This window comes from Austrofundulus limnaeus, unplaced genomic scaffold (assembly GCF_001266775.1).
Source record: "Austrofundulus limnaeus strain Quisiro unplaced genomic scaffold, Austrofundulus_limnaeus-1.0 Scaffold3, whole genome shotgun sequence".
NCBI classification, from domain to species: Eukaryota; Metazoa; Chordata; class Actinopteri; order Cyprinodontiformes; family Rivulidae; genus Austrofundulus; species Austrofundulus limnaeus.
The window spans coordinates 8,359,778-8,372,889 of NW_013952405.1; the positions used below are offsets into that span (position 1 = coordinate 8,359,778).

The 13,112-nt window shown below is 38.9% G+C and overlaps 1 long non-coding RNA gene across 1 annotated transcript; it reads left to right on the forward strand.

The window, feature by feature from the left end:
• Positions 1-7,526: 7,526 nt before the first annotated feature.
• On the forward strand, positions 7,527-9,883 carry LOC106526612 (uncharacterized). Its single transcript, XR_001311274.1, has 2 exons — positions 7,527-7,707; positions 9,315-9,883. It is a non-coding gene; the product is annotated as an uncharacterized LOC106526612 (long non-coding RNA).
• Positions 9,884-13,112: the final 3,229 nt, after the last annotated feature.

Sequence of the window (13,112 nt, forward strand, 5' to 3'; positions counted from 1 at the left end):
CAATTTATCTGAAAAAGGGGTATCAGGACACACAAAAATGGTTATAGCTCAAAAACTACTAATAGAAGCTTCAGATTTTCTTTGGTTGTTTAGCTCTGATGAGGGGCTATCCATCAGGTCAACCAATGCTGCCCCACCCCCCTAAAAAGGACCCCCTCCCAAACCACAACGATTTTGGGATGCACCTAGTGTCAAAAAATTACATTAAATTGAACCCAGAACATTGCTACAAAAAAAACTTTTTTGAAACAATGGATGTTGGTGGTGTTAGGCAGGGCACTCCACAGACGTGGAGCAGCAGCACACAAAGCCCCCATTCTCCCATGATCCTCATTTTGGTTCTGGGTAAATGGAGACGGTTTGGATGGATGGAGCAGAGAGAGCGAATTGTGTTTTGTAGATTAAAGAGTTCTTTGGTGTGTGAGGAAGGAAATCTTGTATTCAGTCCTGCAGGAAGCCAGCAGAGAGAGTGGAGGTTAGGGGTAATGTGCTCATATGTTTGTGCACTCATCAGCATAGCTGAAGAGTTTTGGATGCTGGGACTTCTGCAGGGATTAACAGAAACTAGTTATGATCTGAAAAAAAAAAATCTGCTAAAGACCAGAGTTGTAATGTAACTAAGTAGAAATACTTCTTTACTGTACTTAAGCAGAATTTTTGGGTATCTGTACTTTACACGAGTAATTATTTTTCAGCCTACTTTTTACTTCTACTTCTTACATTTTCACACATTTATCTGTACTTTATACTTCTTGCATTTTTTAAAAAGAAGTAGAAACTCATTACTTTTATTTCATTTTTGCTTGTTTTCATTCCAGTTTGTTATTGTAAAAAAAATAATACTATCTACGTATATAAACTGTGCCTCCTAGACAGAGTGAATTTAATTGTGGTTGAATGAGAAGTATAACTATATAAAATTCTGATACCGTATTAGTTTGTGCACAAACAAATCATGTCACACTCCGGCAGAACAAAATCATTAAAATAAAAGGACTGTACTTAAGAAGTATTTGTATTTCATGAATTATGTTGTTTGGCCGCAGCCCTCAGATAGATTTTCAGTTTGGGGAAAATATTTGTGCAGCCTTGATATACAGGTGCTGGTCATAAAATTAGAATATCATGAAAAAGTAGATTTATTTCAGTAATTCCATTTAAAAAGTGAAACTTGTAYATTATATTCATACATCACATACAAACTCATATATTTCAAATGTTTATTTCGTTTAATTTTGATGATTACAAATGACAACAAATGAAAATCTCAAATTCAGCATRTCAGAAAATTAGAATATTACTGAAGACCAATAAAAACAAAGGATTTATAGAAATGTTGGCCAACTGAAAAGTATGAACATGAAAAGTATGAGCATGTACAGCACTCAGTATTTAGTTGGGGCTCCTTTGGCCTGTATTACTGCAGCAATGCGGCGTGGCATGGAGTCGATCAGTCTGTGGCACTGCTCAGGTGTTATGATAGCCCAGGCTGCTCTAATAGTGGCTTTTAGCTCTTCTGAATTGTTGGGTCTGGTGTATTGCATCTTCTTCTTCACAATACCCCATAGATTTTCTATGGGGYTAAGGTCAGGAGAGTTTGCTGGCCAATTAAGAACAGGGATACCATGGTCCTTCAACCAGGTACTGGTAGCTTTGGCACTGTGTGCAGGTGCCAAGTCCTGTTGGAAAATGAAATCTGCATCTCCAAAAAAGTTGGTCAGCAGCAGGAAGCATGAAGTGCTCTAAAACTTCCTGGTATGTGGCTGCGTTGACCCTGGACCTCAGAAAACACAATGGACCAACACCAGCAGATGACATGGCACCCCAAACCATCACTGACTGTGGAAACTTTACACTGGACTTCAAGCAACGTGGATGAAGTGCCTCTCTTCTTTTCCTCCAGACTCTGGGACCTTGATTTCCAAAGGAAATGCAAAATTTACTTTCATCAGAGAACTTGGCTTTGGACCACTCACCAGCAGTCCAGTCCTGTTTCTCTGTAGCCCAGGCAAGACGCTTCTGATGCTGTCTGTGGTTCACGAGTGGCTTGACACAAGGAATGCGACAGCAGAAACCCATGTCTTTCATACGTCTGTGTGTGGTGGTTCTTGAAGCACTCACTCCAGCTGCAGTCCACTCTTTGTGAATCTCCCCCACATTTTTGAATGGGTTTTGTTTCACAATCCTCTCCAGGGTGCGGTTATCTCTCTTGCTTGTACATTTTTTTCGACCACATCTTTTCCTTCCCTTCGCCTCTCTATTAATGTGCTTGGACACAGAGCTCTGTGAACAGCCAGCCTCTTTAGCGATGACCTTTTGTGTCTTGCCCTCCTTGTGCAAGGTGTCGATGGTCGTCTTTTGGACAACTGTCAAGTCAGCAGTCTTCCCCATGATTGTGTAGCCTATAGAACTAGACTGAAAGACCATTTAAAGGCCTTTGCAGGTGGTTTGAGTTAATTAGCTGATTAGAGTGTGGTACCAGGTGCCATCCATTTTGAACCTTTTCACAAGATTCTAATTTTCTGATATGCTGAATTTGAGATTTTCATTTGTTGTCATTTGTAATCATCAAAATTAAATGAAATAAACATTTGAAATATATGAGTTTGTATGTAATGTATGAATATAATATACAAGTTTCACTTTTTAAATGGAATTACTGAAATAAATCTACTTTTTCATGATATTCTAATTTTATGACCAGCACCTGTATGTATATAAACTGAAATAGGTAGTGCATCCTAAATTTAACAAAAATTAATTGTTTTATACAACAGTCATTTCTGCATTTTTTGGGGAGGTCCCAAATGAGATAAATGTCCTTACAGAAAATCGACCTGCTCATTTTAAATCAATACTTTTACTTTTAATACTTAAGTACAAAAAACATCAGATACTTTAAGACTTTTACTCAAGTAATATTCCTAAAGGACACTCTAACTTTTACCAAAGTAATTTTTTGATAAAATACTTGTACTTTTTTACTCAATCACTTTGTGGTACTTTATATGACACTGCTAAAGAGTGAGTCCACAAACACAACTTTGTGGGGTTTCACTGTGCATCAGAGTGGCACTTGCCCCCTCAGGCCCCTCCTTGAGGGTACCCCTGATGCTGTAATATTTAATTTGGTGTTTAGCGTTGATGCATATACTAAAGCATGTAAAGGACCATATTTCTATTGAGAAATATGTAAAAATGTATTTGTAAACTGTTGAACCTTCAAGCCATCCTGCTTATCCAGCTCCCTGATGATCTACAGCAGAGGGAGCTGTTCCTGTGAGCAGATCCAGAGTCTATGATTCAGTGCTGCATGTCTGCCACCACACTCGTAAAATTAACTTTAACCTTATTACCTTAAAGGTGAGGGTCAGAGTACACTCAGAAGAAATATCTCCTCGGTAATATTTACTGTCTTTGCTGCAAGTCATAAGGACAGAAAAACATCTGCATAAAAAGCTGCCACCCCCAAAGGCATCCAGATCCTTTTTTTTTAAATTCTGAGTTTAGACTTGTTTTCTTGAGAAAGCAGAATTTAAGAGGCACAACACATCCTGCAGCCTCACTTTGTTTTCTGGGAGTTCGTACGTTTCCATCATACTTCCAGGCCAGCCCACACAAGCCGAGTTTTTGACCCCGAGGATGAAGCATAATAAATGTTCACAGCCTTAAAATGCTCCCACACCTCTGCATGTGCCCCGCAGCTTATCCAAATTCACTCCCACCCATTTAAACCGCAAATGGATGTTATCAACAACAGCTGAAGGGTCCAAATACACACAGAATGATAATTATGCGCCTTTTGTTTCAATTCAAAATGACTGTTGAAAGCTGAATTCAGGAATGAAAAGAAATAATTTATTAAAATACAGGTAATTAAGCAACTTTAAAAGTTTTGGTTGTTTTTTTATTTATTTATTTTTTCGTTGTTTGGTGAAGTGGTTTTTATCTAGCAGGCCTTAGTGACTCAGCTTCTATCAACACCAAAGAATCAGAGCCTTTTCTTCCTTTTTTTTACTCCATTATAATGTTGACATAATAGCATGCCTGGTCCATTTTAGTGATCAGATAAATCATCTGAATGGAGGACTTTCAGCACAGTCTTGCAGCTCATTCGTGCCTCTCGGTGGGCAGATGTTAATACTAAGCCCTGAAAGCAGTGGGGAGAACAGAGGGGCATCACTAATATGCATAATCCTGCCTCCTGATGTTTCCATCAAGAGACACAGAGTGAGACGTGCATTATTCTGCTGAAGCCCCACAACACAGTGAACAAGACCTTCCCCCAGGTTCCTCCCTGAGCCCGACTCTTGTGTTTTCTTGATAATCAGACTGCACCGATATCAAAGGAACAAAGCTTTTGTGATAGCTATTAGCTGCAGCTATACCTGGTTTCTGTCTGGTCATTTTGTCCGAAGGATCAGAACATGGAGAGAGGGGCCTTATTTACAAAGAGAGAGGAGTCAGCTGAAGTATCTTTGTGTTGGTAGAATGGAGCAAAGGTAAAGATAGTTTTCCACAGCCTGTAAGACTGCGATGAGCCGTCACATATCAGCTAAATGAAAAAAGATTTAAATAGCTCAATTTAATGGGGGTCTCAGTGTGTTTCTTTAGGTGGGAAATGTTGCCAAGTTGAGCCATGCTGTAACAACCATGCTGTAAATAGAGATAATCTAACAGGTTGATTCTACAGATATACATGTCATTTAAACTCTGTCAGGTTGTCAACAAGAAGCATCAAGACGGCACCATCGGGTTCAGAGACCTGAGAAAACTATTTATGTTGACTTTTTATGTTAAACAGTTATCAGATAACAATGATGAGCAGGAATATCTGATATATTTGTTTCTAAATTAATCTGTAGCCATAATATACGGCATGTTTTTTTTTTTACAGTTTTCATAACAGTGTGTACAAAGATTTCAAGTTAAAAGCCTTAATAATCAAAGACATGCAGACAATGAAAATGAGAATTAAATAAATGTGTATTTTTTCTTCATGGACTAACATGCAAGTTAGATTTTTTTTCTGTGTATTTTAAACTTACTCATTTGTATTAGAAATGTAAATCCCTAGTTTTATCACGACAATAGCAAATTTGGAAGTGTTAATTCAACTCCTAGGGAGTTAAATTCAACACTGTGAAAGTGTCTATATTGGTCCACCCTGGATCGAGGTAAAATAACACTTTTGAACGTGTTGAAAAGTTAACACTGTGGCAGAGTTGGAACAACACTCTAAATAGTTGAAATGTAACACACATTAGTGTTGAATTTACCAAAGACTAGTGTGTGGTGTCAAAGGTTAACACTTCCAAAGTGTTATTTTAAAACTGACCAAGGTTCAAATATAAGACTATGGTAGGTGTTAATTATTAATGATGAGTCATGCTCAAAAGCATTGTAATGAATCAGAAAAACCAGCTCCCATCAAATTAGAGTCAGCTCCCCAAGTTTATCCTCCTTTGCTGGCCTTGTGACCGTTCACATGTGAGGATAGGTCTTGGGCATGGTCTGAAATAACAACACTGTTGAGTGTTATTTAACTCTTAACAGTGAGTGGAGCTTATTTAACTCTCCAGAGTTGAGACAACACTGATGAAATCAACTCAGTGAATTAACACCAACACTGGAAATCAGTTTGTTAATTTTTGAAAATAACACTTTGGGAGTTAAAATCAACTCTGAAAAGTTTAACACTGAAATTTTAACACTTCCATTTTTGCTGTTTCATTTCAGTTCTCAAGTCTGTGATGAATATGATGCATCTACTAAAGTTTTAATTTTGTAATTTTGCTGTAATAAAGATAGTGTTTTACCCAACAAAAAAAGTCATGTCCAAGGTTAGTTTTTGATGTGATATTTATAGTTTTTTTTTTTTTTTTTTTTTCAGTTTTGCTACAACTGATAGATGACTTCGGGTTTTGGAAAATATTTTTTCTTCTATAACTGAAAACATAACATCACACATGGTTAAGTGAAGAATGTGGTTATTTCTTGTTTAAATATTTTGCAATAATATAAATGATAAACACTGGAGGGATTTTTTTCTCCACTTGTTTATGTCGGTCACTGTTTTTGATTATGTGCACTAAAGGCAACATTTTATCTGTTAAGTTTTAAATTAAAACTACATTTGGCTTTATTGTTTTCCTAAAAACATGATGCTGTTATTCTATTTTCCTCCAGGGTTGTTATAATATGCTCTAACTTTTCAGATTAAAATCAATTTGGTCTGATCTTGATCTCACAGTTCAGCTTTAATTTAATTAGGACTATTTGTGCTGTACACTGAGGAGAAACACAACCGTTTGTTTTTAATAAGAGGAATATTAGTGTGAATGCTGTATCAGCATTCACACTAATATTTATTTAGCCTTTTGCTAATTTCAGCCATATCTTTGCAGCTTTTGGCTGTCTTTTGAAAAGTCAATCTAACCTTTTGCTATCAGCTAGCCCAGTGGTGTCCAAAGTTGGTCCTCAAGGGCCGGTGTCCTGCATGTTTTTGGAGTTTCCCTGGTCCAACACAACTGAAACTAAGGAGTGCTTAATTAGTAGGTTTAATTAGTATGCCATCAAGGTCTGCAGATAAGCGTTCAGCTGTGTTGAACCAGAGCAGCTCCAAAAACACAAACATCGGCCTTTGAGGACCGACTTTGGACACCACTGAGTTAGCCCTTCATTCGCTTTTAATTAGGCCTATTGTTTTGCTACTTTTAATTTTCAGCTAGCCTTTTGCTGCTAATAGCCCTTTAGCTTTTATGTATTGTTGGGAGTGAGCCTTTGCTACTTTTGACTTCTAGCTAACCCTTTGATACTATCAGCTAACCAATCATTCATTAATTTAAACCCAAAGCCTGATTATTGCTGTTATTTTTAGCTTTTTCATCTAGCCTTTTGATACTTTTAGCTTTTAAATGTTTGCTACTTTCAGCCATCTGTTTGCAACTTTTAACTGGTATTTTGTGTTTAGTATTAGCCTTTTGAGCTAGCTTCACTACATTTTTAGCTACTGTTCTGTTATTTTTAGCTTTCAGCTTGCCTTTTGTTACTTTTAGTAATTTCTTTGTAAATTTTAACAGTTTTTTTTATCGTTCCCTTTGCCTTTTTGATTTATTGCCACATTTCTCAAGCCTTTTGACAATGTTTATTTATTTATTTTTAGCTTTTAGCTACTTTTAGCCAGCCTTTCGCTAATTTTGGCTATAGTCTTTTGACATTTATCTGCCTTTTCCTACATTTTTCTCGCCTTTAAGGCAGTCATAATTTTAGGCAACATTAAAGGTTTTTCATATACCAGATGCATACATTTACAACATATTTTCTCAGTCTCCATATGTTTTATTCATTAGTTTTTTTAATCATATACTGTATATTGGCTGCTGGTTCGGGCCGCACCCTCAACACGGTCTGAAGAGAGAGAGAGAGAGAGAGAGAGAAATCACGTCACTCCTCATCGTCCCACCTCCTCCTTGTCTCCTCCAGGCAGCTTATAAACACTCTGATCCATCTTCCTCCAGCTTACCCAGTAACATCACGGTGACCATTACGTGGAGCTCGGATGGGAGGGCGCACAGATGGGAGCTGATTTCTTTACAGAGAAAGACAGAGGGGTGGGGGTAAAAACAGGTGAAGCGTCTCTTACTCATCCAGAACCAGAACACGCTGCATGTCGGCATCATTTCCTGCTGCTCCCGTCGACAAACAGTAAGTATCCAGCTCCATCCTGATCTACATCTTGTCGTGTTTTGCTCCTCTTTTTCTTTTTTTCCCCCACAGGGTGTTTTCTCTTTATCTCTCCAAATCATCTAAACATTTTCTGATGTTTTATAGAATAAAAGCCTCAAAACACAAACATCCTGAATGTGACCGAAAAGGAAAAAATAAGAGCGCCTTCCTCCTCTTCCTGCCTCGCCTGAGGAAAATAAAAAATAAAAATAAAGTGTTTACCGTGCCGACATGTAGCTGGGATTTGATCAGACCTTTACTACACTTCAGATTAGGGGTTGTGGCAGATTATAGGCAGAAGATAAGAGATCTTTTTTGGCTCCTGAGAGGAAACTTTGGTGCAGCAACAGGTGGTGTGTGTGTGTGTGTGTGTGTGTGTGTGTGTGTGTGTGTGTGTGTGTGTGTGTGTGTGTGTGTGNGTGTGTGTGTGTGTGTGTGTGTGTGTGTGTGTGTGTGTGTGTGTGTGTGATTTTTTTTTCTCGCCGGACCGGAATCAAGGCGAGGAGCAGAGGGAAAAACAAAGTAGGGCGTCATTCAGCACCGAGACACTGGACAGCTCCCACGTCTAGGACTAATCATTTCCTTTTAGCTCTGAGGGGAATAGCGGCTCATTCATGACTTGTTGTCTTTTTTTTTTTTTTTTTTTTTTTTTTTTTTTTTTTGTGCTTATTGGTAGCAATATTGGCACACGCGTTACGCTCAGCAGTCAATCCGCCAGCTGTGTGGAAATCAAATTGATTTTGAAGCAGCAGATGTTTTCATTGTGAGACTCCCAGATCCATAGCAAAAAAAAAAAAAAAGGTTCCCTAATTTACTTTAAATTGACAGTGGATTAAAACAAGCTTAGTGAGCGTTATTGATTGTCTCTCCTCTTCTCAGTGTTCACATTTTCTCTAGTTTGCACTCAAGGACCCCTGCTTTTATTTTTATTTTTCACCCTTTTTTGCCTCACTTCCTTCCTCTCACTAAACTGTCCCCATCCCCCCCTCCTCCTCCTTTTCCACTCACTCCCAGTCTTGTTGCATAGCTACCAGCTCAAACACATTCTGGAGAAGCAGGACCTTTTCCATGTCTGTTCTCTTGCTCTTGTCTTATTAGGTGGGGAAAAAACCCCATTAATAATAACATTAATAAGAAAACCTGCAATATAAGCTGAAAGTTCACGCTTCAGGTTCTTTTTCTGTTTGGATTTATTGTTTCAGTTTTGCAAGGCACGGCCACCAGCGTTCATCCTAAGTGCTGTGATCCTCTTTTTTCCCCCTCTCTCTGTGTCCCCCCATCCACCACCCCTCCTGTCTCCCTCTTTCGAGAGGAGCTGAAAGGTTGGCATTAAAACAACAAAGGAAGGATGGAATGTCAACAGGCTTCAGAGAGAAATCGTCTGAGGAAGAAAAAAACACAGAATGGAGACTGGATGTACTGTTTCCATCTCGGACAAAAGTTCACAACCTGTTAACACCGCTCCACAAGACCAGAGTGTCTCTGACTCCTACAAATTCACCCCGTCACCTGTAAAACCCAATACACCCTGTTCTGTGCCCGTTCTTTTCGACTTCATAATCCTGTCTCCTTCTCTGTCACCACAGATTAAAGACAAGAACGCGGAGCGCACCGGGAGGAGGTGAAGTGTTGGTAGTGCTGAGTGGAAGACTAGTGATTTTGTTGTGCCGCTTTTCAAAGAACAACAAGTCCCAGTCTACCTCTCAGCACGAGCAGCGCCCTTCGCTACGACGCCACCTTCAACCTGCACACCTTGACCACGCCGGCCTTAACGACAAGACTTCCTGTTTGCTCAGCAGGCGACGATACATGAAAACCTGCCCTTTTAAAGTTCACTTCAAGTGTTCTGATTCTGTCCCTGAGTGAATGGGCGTTCAGCCTTTGTTAATTACTGACAAAATTGCAATCAAAAGCACAGTTTAAGCATGAAAGCTGCTCAGGGAAATACTGTAATTATATCACAAAGTGCCTCGTGTGAAACAAACAGAGCAGCTTTTGTGTTATTGTTTTCTATTCGTTTCCAGTGAGTCACGTCGTTTTAATGTATGCCACATGTTGTTCCTCAGAATGTTTACTGATGATTAATCAAACTGCATTGTAAAGCATGCTGTTTCCTGATTTTTATCCTAAAATAAAACCATTGTTTGAACTTTTATTATTATTATTACGTGTTGTAGCCTCTGTTCACATCATCATGGCAGGGCTGGAGCACTGAAGGAGACCAAAACCATCAAACTGATGTGAATACACATACACACGAGTACGCCAACAGAGCCGGTACATGGTGTACTCAAAGAGTTACACTGACCTAAACTGTTAAAACACAAACTCACAGGCGAAGGCAGAAATCCTTTAGGATCAAAAATAGTTACATGATGAGTCCTGCACACATTGATTTTTTTTTGGTTTTTGTTTTTTGGCCAGTATGACATCACACAGACAGGATAGTCTGCGTGTGAGGTGGGCACAGATCCAGACTGTTTCTAAGCTTTGATTATTATCAGTAAACAAACCTGGGCAAATACAAGATAGAAACACCTCAGAGAACACAACGTGCCCTCTGCTCCTCACTGGTCATCATCTTTCATTTTTATATATGTCTTTAAGGAAGCTCAACAAGTAAATATGGGAAATATAAAGGCAAAATATACATTTCTGCCATACAGTTACGACTGATTAAACACATCAAAAGAGCAGCAAAAACACCTTGCTGCAATAATAATAATTATTATTATGCCTCCATATAATAAAGCTTGAGGCTGCAGAATTTAAAAGCACGCCACATAAGCTCACCTTTTGCTCCTGTTACCAGGAAACATAACCTGACAGTATCCCTGTCTTTGTTATTCACAATGAGCACACTGCCAGCCCAAAGTCAATTACTTGTATTTAAACTAATTAAATCAATACAAATATAGATTGTTTTACTGGAAGCTGACATGAAATCAAACATCAAAGGTCATCATCTTCACTGAAGCTACAGGTGAAAATCATGTTTTATTTGTCTCTCTCTAATAAAATATCACCATCTTTCAATTAAAAAAAATACATCATGGCTGCATCTCCTTCATGCTGCACCCTGCAAGTCTCCAGATTGGCAGCATCCTGGTTTTTCATATATAAAAACCAAGGACTGGCTTCCGTTGCTAAGCAACACAAAAGAGTCAAGTGCGTTTGTTTATTGGCCAATGAGAACGCAGACAAAGTTTCAAGGTTTTTTGAGGAAGACCCTGTAATAATTACATGAAAAAAAAGAAGAGGCATATTCTCTTATAGGCGCCTTTCATATATTGACTGTATAAATAGTGGCATGAATAATGGATTGGAGCATAAAACAGCACTTCAGCCTATCTATAGAATAATATTGGTTCATATAGAGATGCACCATCTCTTTTCTGACAATTATGGGAGGTTTTCCTGCACATTCGTCTGAACTTATATTGTTTTAAAAAGGGCAAAAGAAAAAGCAGCTTCCACAGAGGCAATGAGGTGACAAGAATTACAGCCACGCTGCATGTTTCTTGCTTTATCCTATTTCGTCTGGATTTAAACTCAGTGCTGTCTGCTGAAGTGGAGTGAGTGTGTAATTATGATGTCTAAACAATAAAAGCTGTTGCCAAGCGCTCCAGCAGATGGGTTTTTATGAAGAAAGACACTAGTAGAAAACAGTGAAAGGAAGTGCACAACAGGTGACAAAATGACATCAGAGACACTCTCCAGGGCACAGACCTCGGGTGAATGTGTGGACTCCCCTTCTAGCTGTTATCACTCTCTCTGGGCAGCCAGCCTGGCGTGATGGTGAGCCAACTGTTCCCCGATGTCTGCTCTGGCCTGGCACCCACCATCACCACCACCACCACCACCACAGCTCCGGCACCTGTCGGAGCCACTCCGGGGGGAGGGAGAGGCAACCACCAGTCAGCATGTGGCTACATGTGTGATCAGGAGGATCAGGAACATGTCGACATGAAAGCAGAGCTGACATTTGGTCCGCTCACGCAACAGGAGTCTCATTTCATGGCAAATTGAGTGCAGCATGAAATGCTAACACATTTCTGAGCTGGAGCATTTTTTTAATAAGTTGTCAGTGATGAACACAACACAAACCTTTAAAATGAAAGTGAAGCAATCATGACCAAAATCACATCTTGGATAGTTCTGTTTTTTTTAAAAGGTTATGAACATTTTGTATCTTACCTGTTGTAGGCAGCTCTTTTAATGAGCTCAGTTTTTTATAACCTTTATTGTCCCTCAGTGGGGAAATCAGTTTTCTGCATTTTTCACTGTGAGCACACACGTGGATCAGAGGGCTGCCATTGAAGGCATCCAGGAAGCAGCTGAGGGGTTAAGGGCCCAGAAGGGGGCGAGGGTTTCCCACCCACATTTTTAGTTCCAATCTGGGGATTTGAAACAGAGACCTTCCAATCAGGGTCACCTTCTTCATTTCATTTATTTCTGTTATTTAATTTAAACTCAGTCATGATTCTTCTTCTTTATTTTCTCTTGTTTTCAGTGTGTTTACCTGTTGCCAAGTGTGTAGGAATGAGTTTACTATTTGGGGGAGGGGTAGAGAGAGAGAAACACACATAATATTGGTAACCTGAAAGAGTCGTAAACTTTCTATGCAGAAATGTATCATAAATTAACTACACTGCAAAATGTTCATAAAATGCATTTTGATCTTTTATTTTCTTCTTTTTTCAAATGTTTCTTGGAAAAATAGTGTTGTGGGCAAACCACCCAACAAAAAGGCTTTAATAGGGTTGCACAATTCTGCATATTGTGAAAATACAATCATCACAATAAAACTGTGCACAATATTTGTATTGCAAAGGACTGCTTGGAGTGCAGTAATTGTTGACTAATGTATTTAAAGAGTTTTGAAGTTATATTTTTCATGTTAAAGGGATCAGTTGTAACATTAGACTTKATTTGATAAACATATATTTTAACTGTAAAATAAAGACAGTAAAAATACTGTAGGCTGCTCAGTGTTTATCATTTCTAAACTAAAAGTTTAAAAATATATTACACAGACGTTGCCATTTTATTTACACGCAAATCATTCTGGGTAAATGATGACGTGGACAGGTCATCTGTGTGAGGCTGCTAGCGAGCTATATCCACCCTGAAGGTTAATCTTGGACAATATCTGATGATCGACTCTTTTAAATGAAACCAGAGAGCGTTGACAGAGAGGAGAAGGTAGAAATGACTCAGCCTGTAACTGAAAATATAGATGGACGACAATAGAGCTGCTTCATGGAAGAAAAACCTCAGCTTAGCCTGTTAGCCTTTGTGCTAGCACTGAAGATTTACACTCACCGGCCACTTTATTAGGTACACCACGCTAGTAATGGTTTTGTGGTCATAAAGGGATGGAC